Source organism: Eriocheir sinensis, unplaced genomic scaffold (genome assembly GCF_024679095.1).
Source record: "Eriocheir sinensis breed Jianghai 21 unplaced genomic scaffold, ASM2467909v1 Scaffold5, whole genome shotgun sequence".
Classification (NCBI taxonomy): Eukaryota; Metazoa; Arthropoda; class Malacostraca; order Decapoda; family Varunidae; genus Eriocheir; species Eriocheir sinensis.
Genome location: NW_026111831.1, coordinates 2,166,786 through 2,174,830, shown reverse-complemented (window position 1 = coordinate 2,174,830; position 8,045 = coordinate 2,166,786).

Below are 8,045 nucleotides of genomic sequence, written 5' to 3'. Positions count from 1 at the left end.
TTCTACTCTAGTTGATATTAAGTTGAAGGAAGTGACGGTCGCAGCTTTATTTTGAAGTTGAGCTCAATCGTGTTACACTGGGACCACTGACGGTGGAAGCTTTATTCCATTCTCGCACTACAACGTTGGTGAAGAAAAATTTGGTGTAGTCTGAATTCTACTTGTCTACATCTGAGTTTTTACGCCATTGTTCGTTCAGCGCAAAGTGTCATCGATCATAAACAATGTTGATCTAATCTACATTCGTGAAACCATTAAGTATTTTAAAACATTCGATCAGTTTTCTCGGAGGCGACGTTTCTCAAGAGAACATGTTAAGGGTAGAAAGCCTTCTTCGTAGGACTTGTTGCGCAAGGGAAGGGATCATTTTGCTGCCCTGACGCTGAACACCTTCTAATTTAGCAACATCCTTTTGCATGGTGGGGAGACCAAACTGTACCGCATATTCCAAGTGGGGTCTGACTAAACTGTTGTAGAGCGGGGAGTATTACATCTTATTCTTGAATACAAAGTTTCTTTTTAATGAAGCCCCAAACATTCTGTTCGCTTTATTTGGCTGCATCGATGCATTGCTGTGAGAATTTGGAGGTTTGACGCGATTTTGACCCCCAAGTCTTTTGACGCATTGAACGCTTTTGAGTTTAATCGCCGCGCATTTCTTGTATTCGAACTTCTTTATTCCTCAAGGTTCCAACTCTTGAAGGACCTGGCACCTCTGTCTACGTTCCAACTTGAAGGACCTGGCACTTGTCTACGTTAAAGGGCATCTCCCATAAAGAGAGAGAGAGAGAGAGAGAGATTTCGTCATGGTTTCACTGATTTTAGGAGCGAGAATCAAATGATCTATGCATACATATTTTTATACTTCTCTTCTCTCTCTCTCTCTCTCTCTCTCTCTCTCTCTCTCTCTCTCTCTATCTCTCTTAAATAAAACAGTGGCACTTTCTTCAACGTCTAACTAAAAATAGGAGTAGAGGAGATCAAGGGGACGCCCACACAACTCATGGGTGAGGCAAATCGATCGATCCTTGAAGGGGATAGAATGGGAAGGGCAGCTGAGTGGGAGGAGAGGAAGGAGAAGGATGAAAGAAAGAAGAGAAGGGAAGGGAAGAAAGAAAGAAAAGAGGAGAGGGAGGAAGGAAGTGGAGGAGAATTAAAGAAAGAAAAAGAAAAGAAAGAAAGAAAGAAAAGTAAAGTGGGTTATCCAGGGTTGACTGTCTGTAGGAGCCAATAAGAGTGAAGCGATGCACCTCCTTAAGCATGTTCCCGTTAGTCGTTAAAGGCTTTGTGGACCTTCTAAAGTCTAAAGCGTTCAGTGCGTCAAGATCCAGGGTCTCAAAGGCGCGCGTCAAACCTCAAATTCTCACAAGCAGCAATGCATCGACGCAGTAAATAAAGCGAACAGAATGTTGGGCTTCATTAAGAAAAACTTCGCATTCAAGAGTAAAGATGTAATGCTTCCGCTAGTGCAATACTTTTTAGTCAGACCCCACCTGGAATATGCGGTACAGTTTGGTCTCCCTGCCATGCGAAAAGATATTACTAAATTTAATGTGTGCAACGTCAGCCAGTGAAATGATCTTGTGCAATAATAAACCGTACGATGAAAAGGCTCCCAAGTCTTAACCTGTGCCAATAGTTTAGTCAGGACCTCACTTGAATATGCGGTACAGTGTTGGTCTCCCCACCACGCGAAGCGACGTTATAAATTCGGAAGGTGTTCAACGTCGGGAAACGAAAATGATCTCCCTTGCGCAAATAAACCATACAATGAAAGGCTCTCAAATCTTAACTTAGTACATTAGTTTGGCTTTTCAGACCCCACCTGGAATATACATGGTACAGCTTTTGGTCTCCCCTGCCACGGGCAAGTTGACATTGCTAAATTTTATTGAAGGTGTTCAACGTAGGGCAACAAAAATTGGTCTTTGCGCAATAAAACCGTACGATGAGAGGTTTCCCAAGTCCCTGTACAAGAAGTTTAGTCAGACCTCCACTTGGAGCATACGGTACACTGTTGGTCTCCCCACCAATAACGAAGGACATTGTTAAATTAGGTGTTCACAATGTCGGGCAACAAAATGATCTCCTTGCGTAAATAAAACCGGTACGATGAAAAGGCTTCCTCAACTCATAACCTGTGCAATAGTTTAGCCAGACCCCATTTGGGAATATGTGGTACAGTTTTTTGGTCTCCCCCTGCCACCTCTCGAAGGCTGACATTGCTAAATTCGAAGGTGTTCAACGTCGGGCAAACAAAATGATCCTCTTGCAGCGATAAGCCGCATAATGATAAGGCTCTCAACTCATAACCTGGTGTAATAGTTTAGTCAGACCCCACCTGGAATATTGTTGTGGTACAGTTCTTTGGTCTCCCTGTCACGCCGCATAGGACATTAAGCAATTAGGTGCGCAACGTCGGGCTAACAAAGTTAACTTCTTGCGCAACAAATCTTACGACGAGAGGCTGCCTTGCATCCCTTAACTTGTTCTATGATCGAATGTTTCAAAATACCAATGGTCTGATGAATGTGGACAAAACCCAAATTCGTTTATGATTGATGGCACTTTGCGAACGAGAAATAACAATGGCAGAAAACTTGAGTGTAAATTCATACTGCAACAAATTTTTTTTCTTCACCAACGTTAGTAGTGCGAGAATGGAACAAGCTCCCTGCCTTCCTTCAGTGGTTCAGTGCAGCACAAGTGAAGCACTTTTAAAAACAAGCCTGACCGACACTTCCTTTCAACTTAATCATCAACGAAAGTAGAAAATGCAAAAGTCTTAGTGGTCATTTACTGAACTTTCTTTTAGATTTAAGAACACACCACCTAGTCTGGACCACATGTAGTCTGAAAATCTATGTAAATGTAGTAAATCATCTATCTATCTATCTAATCTATGTATCTATCTATTCATCTATCTATCTCCTTTCCACTACTTCAATGGTGAAGGAAAGATATTCTCTCTCCTTGTTTTGAGAGAGAGAGAGAGAGAGAGAGAGAGAGAGAGAGAGAGAGAGAGAGTAACTAGATTTCATTAAGCTAATTGAAAAGAGATAAAAAAAAAGATACGAAGAAAGAAGAAAGATAATAGAGAAAAGGGAGAAAGAAATGAAGGAAAAAATAAAGAAAGAAAGAAGAGAAGGAAAGAAGGAAAGGAGGGAGAGTAAGGAAGAAAGGAAGAAAGTGAGAAAGAAAGATAGAGACGAAGAGATGAAAGAAAGAAAGAAAGAAAGAAAGAAAGAAAGAAAGAAAATAACGAAGGAAGGAAGAAGGAAAAATGTGGAAAAGGAAAATGGAGAAAAATATTAGGAAGGAAAAAATGAAAAAAGAAGAAAAAAGAAGAAAAAGACAAGAAAAAAGAGAAAAACAGAAAAAAATAATTAAAAGGACGTAAAGTAAATAGAAAACAAAAAAAGAAAGGAAAGCTAAAAAAAATCAGAACTCAAGAAAAGGAGGAGAAAAATTAATGAAAAAGTAAGAAAATTAAAGAAAAAGTAAGAAGATTAAAGAAAAAGTAAGAAAATTAAAGAAAAAGTAAAAAAAATAAAGAAAAAGTTAGATAATTAAAGAAAAGTAAGAAAATTAAAAAAAAGTAAGAATTAAAAAGTAATAAAATTTAAAAAAGTAAGATAATTAAACAGAAAGTAAGATAATTAAAGAAAAAGTAAGATAATTAAAGAAAAAATATGATAATTAAAGAAAAAGTGAGAAAATTAAAGAAAAAGAAAGAAATTTAAAGAAAAAGTTAGATAATCAAAGAAAAAGTAAGATAATTAAAGAAAAAGTAAGAAAATTAAAGAAAAATTAAGAAAATTTAAGAAAAAGTAAGAAAATTAAAGAAAAAGTAAGAAAATTATAGAAAAAGTAAGACAATTAAAGAAAAAGTAAGAAAATTAAAGAAAAGGTAAGATAAGTAAAGAAAAAGTAAGATAATTAAAGAAAAAGTAAGAAAATTAAAGAAAAAATTAAAAAGAAATAAGAGAAAAATTAAGAAAATTAAAGAAAAAATTGAGAAGAAATAAAAGAAAAAGTAAGATAATTAAAGAAAAAGTAAGATAATTAAAGAAAAAGTAAGATAATTAAAGAAAAAGTAAGAAAATTAAAGAAAGTGAGAAAATTAGAGAAAATAAAGAGTTTTGTCATTAAGTTCATTACATGTCATTATTCAAGGCTCATTAACTCCTCCTCCTCCTCCTCCTCCCTGTCTCCTTCTAGTTCCTCCTCTTCCTCCTCCTCCTCCTCCTCGTACTCATACTTCTCTTCCTCCTCCTCCTCCTCCTCGTACTTCCGTTTTTCACCCTTTTACTATTACAACCACACACCTCCTCCTCCTCCTTCTCCTCTTCCTCCTCCTCCTCCTCCTCCTCCTCCTCCTCCTCCTCCTCCTTGATCTTCTCCTCCTTCTCCACCCTCATCTTTTCATTGTGTAGTGTAGTAGGAGACAGAAAAAGAGGAGGAGGAGGAGGAGGAGGAGGAAAAAGAAGAAGAAGAGGAGGAGAAGAAGGAGAGTGTAGTAAGAATTTTCAAGGGTTAGTGAACCTTTCTTCTCTCACTCGAATTAGGATGGGCTAATTGAGAGAGAGAGTAGTACCTCGATTCTAGTCTTAGAGAGAGAGAAGAAGGAGGAGGAGGAGGAAGAGGGAGAGGTGGGATTTAGTTGAAGAAAGGAAGAAAGAGGAGGAGGGAGGAGGAGGAGGAGGAAGAGGAGACTAGTAAGAAGGAGAGGGAGGGAGGGGAGGGAGGAGGAGGGGAGGGGAAAGCAAAGAAAGAGAGAGGAGGAAGAGGAGGAAGAAGAAGAGAAGAAACAAAAGGAAGAGGAGGAAGAAGAAAAAAAAGAAGAGGAGAAAGAGAAAGAGAATGGGAATGGAGGAGGAAAGAGAATTAGTATTAGAAAATAAAGAAGAAGAAGAAGAAGAAGAAGAAGATGAAGGTTAAAGACAAAGAAGAAGAAGAAGAAGAAGAAGAAGAAAGCATGAGTAGGAAATGGAGGTTGAGGAAGAAGAGGGAGGAGGGAGAGGAGGAGGAGGAGGAGAGGGAGAGGAGGAGGAAGAATTTAAGAAGAAATGAAAATTGCTATTTGTATTAAATGAATAAATTGATTTTGTTTTTCTTCTTTTCTTCTTTTTCTTCTGTTCTTTTTTTTCTTCTTCCTTCCTTCCCAATCCATATCGCCTGTTTGCAGGAAGATGACATATCTCAGAGGAAGGAAGGAAGGAAGGAAGGAAGGAATAAGATAATGAATAATGGAATGGAATAAATATGTTTTAGTTTTAGAACTGACGTGACTTTGACTTAGACGGTTTAAATTTAAATTTGTTTGATGAATGGTGATCTGTTTGTTTGTTTTAAATATATTTTGTTTGAAAATTTTAAATTTTGAATTTTAATTTTGTTTTTTTTGTTTTGTTTGTTTTGTTTGTTTGTTTTGTTTTGTTTGTTTTAAACCCAGTTTATTTAAATGAAGAATGTAATGTAATGAATGTATGTTTTAAACATAGCTGAATGAAATGAATGGTACCAGTTTAAAATGACGGAATGGTATTTGTTGAAATGAGTGTTGTTAGTTTGCACAGCCAGAAAATGGAATGGAACCCAGGAACATAGTACTGACTTGTCAAACACAAATTTTTGTCCTGTCCTGTCTTGTCTTGTCCCCATTTTTTTTTTTTTTAAAAAAGAATAGCATTTATAGAGAGAGAGAGAGAGAGAGAGGCGGAAATAGGAGGAAATCACAAGTCTGAGGAGGAGGAAGGCAAGGTCATGATGGAGGGAACACACACCTTGGCCTCCTCCTCTTCTTCCTCCTCCTTCCCTTCCCTCCTCCCTCCTCCCTCCTCCTCCCCCATATTTATTTTAATTGCGGATGCGAAAAGCTGATTTAAATATCGCACACACACACACACACACACACACACACACACACACACACACACACACACACACACACACTACTACACACTACTACACACACACACACATAGTAGTAGTAATAGTAGTAATAGTAGTAGTAGTAGTAGTAGTAGTAGTAATAGTAGTAGTAGTAGTAGTAGTAGTAGTAGTAGTAGTACCACCATCATCAACAATAATAGGCCCATCAGTTTTTCCCTCCCTCCATTCTCTCTCTCTCGGATATTACTTCATTTCTCTATAAGGTTATGAAGAGAGAGAGAGAGAGAGAGAGAGAGAGATCTGTAGTAGTAATAGTTTTCTTATCAAATTATCCTCTTCCTCCTCCTCCTTTTCCTCCTTCTTCCTCTTCCTTCTCTTCTCTTTCCTCCTCCCTTTCCTCCAGTCTCATAACCTCCCTGCCTCTTTTCTCCTTCTCCATTTTCTCCCCGATAACCTCCATCTCTCTCCTTCTTTCCTCTTTTAACTTCAAATTGGGAGGAAATTCTTCCATTATTCTTCCTCCTCCTCCCTCCTCCTCCTCCTCCTCCTCCTCCTCCTCCTCCTCCTTCTCCTCCTTTCCTCCTCTCTTCTTACTTTTCTGTCTCTTGCTTGCTCTCTTTTTCTCCTCTTCATCCTCCTCCTAATTCCTCCTTCTTCTTTTTCTCTTCTTCCTCTTCTTCCTCCTCCTCCTCTTTCTCCTCCCTCTTTCATTCCTCTTATTCTCTGCCCTTCCTCTTCCTCTTCTTCCTTCTTTATTCTTGTCCTTCTTTTTCTCCTTTTCTGCATCTTTCTTCCTCCTCTCTTCTCTCCTCCTCCTCCTCCTCCTCCCTTCGTAACCAATTCGTAACCAATTCCCTTATTTTTTATTTACAATTTCTTTTACGTTTTTTTGGTTTTTGTTATTTTTTTTCTTGTTTATTTCGTTTTCTTCTTCTTCTTTTGTGTCTTGTTTTCTTTGTTTTGTTGTTGTTTGTTTTTGTTTTGTTTATTTTTCTCATGTTTCTTCTTTTTTCCTCTTTTTTTCGGTTTATTTTTCTCTTTATTTTCTCTCTCTCTCTCTCTCTCTCTCTCTCTCTCTCTCTCTCTCTCTCTCTCTCTCTCTCTCTCTCTCTCTCTCTCTCTCTCTCTCTCTCTCTCTCTCTCTCTCTCTCTCTCTCTCTCTCTCTCTTCTTTTCCCCTTTCCTTCCTTTCTTCTTCCTTTCCTCCTCCTCCCTCCTCCCTCCTCTATCTCCCTTTCTTCTCTCCACTTTCTTCCCTTCTCCCTTCTCCTTCTTCTTCCTTCCCTTCCCTTGTGTAAATCTTCTCTCCACCTTTCTCTCCGCTTCTCCTCCTTATATTTTACTCCTCCAAAATTATCCCACGATGTGTTTTTTCATGTCCTTTTTAATCTTATCCTCCTCCTCCTCCTCCTCCTCTTTTCTTTCTCTCACCGAGCCTCACCTCCTCCTCCTACTCTCTCCTCAACAGCATTTTATTTTTACTCTCCATTGTATATAAACTCTCTCTCTCTCTCTCTCTCTCTCTCTCTCTCTCTCTCTCTCTCTCTCTCTCTCTCTCTCTCTCTCTCTCTCTCTCTCTCTCTCTCTCTCTCTCTCTCTCTCTCTCTCTCTCACACACACCAGGAATGGAGTTTTCGGTATTCGTATACATTTCAATACCGTATTTTTTTTTTATTTTTACGCCCTAGCCTATAGCGCCGGCAGGCTTTCCTGGGGGGCCTGGTTGGTGGTCGGCCCCAGCCCGTCATGGCGCAGGCAAGTGTCTATAGTGGCGCCATCTAGTCTTGGTTCATGCCGCCCCCCGGAGCTCATTCTTGACTTCCCTTGAACAGTTCCTGCAGAGTCCGGGTTGCTGGGTGCTCTTCAGGACAGCACGTGGGTAGTCTTGGGCCACTCGGCGGTGACTGAAAAATACCAGGTGGTAGCGGCGGATTCGAACCCGCGTCATCCAGAACTCGGCGAAACACGGAACCGACACGCTAACCACTCAGCCACCGCCTCCCCCAAATATGGGTGTATTCGTATTCCAGTAATTATTATTGATAGGAATCAAGGTCTTCTCATTCGTATGCGAATACAAGGAAAATATATCCGTATTCTGCGAACAATCTGACGAATATTCAGAATTTATTATCAGAAATAACAGTCGCT